Source organism: Octodon degus, unplaced genomic scaffold (genome assembly GCF_000260255.1).
Source record: "Octodon degus isolate 3935 unplaced genomic scaffold, OctDeg1.0 scaffold00170, whole genome shotgun sequence".
In the NCBI taxonomy this organism is placed as follows: domain Eukaryota; kingdom Metazoa; phylum Chordata; class Mammalia; order Rodentia; family Octodontidae; genus Octodon; species Octodon degus.
Genome location: NW_004524746.1, coordinates 5,865,179 through 5,865,627, shown reverse-complemented (window position 1 = coordinate 5,865,627; position 449 = coordinate 5,865,179).

Genomic DNA, 449 nt, shown 5'->3' with positions numbered 1-449 from the left:
GACATAAGGGAACCTGTACTGAAACATCCTCTTACTCAGTGTTGTCCCAAATTTTCTGATCAAGGAGATTATAGGGCCACAGAGGAAAGTGAATGACGATGTTGAGAGTGCCTAAGGAGAGACACCTGGAGAGAAAACTTTCTCTGAGGTTTTCACAGAGACCAAATTGGTCAAGCAATCATCGTGACTCATCCACATGGCTGACACTGACAAAAGATCTACAAACTGCTGTACAAGGTTTCAGGGTAAATATTGAAGGGATTTGACTGACCTTGTCAGAAATAAAAGTTACATTTTTTGTTATATAGATCTTGCTTTATTTTGGTCTTAACTATCCAGCAGAAAAGTAGAAAAATAAGGTATAAAACTTAAGGGCATATTAATATGCTGAGCTGTAAAAGGCTCAAGTCAACAACTTCTGATATTGCCAGTTATGCAGATAACCCACT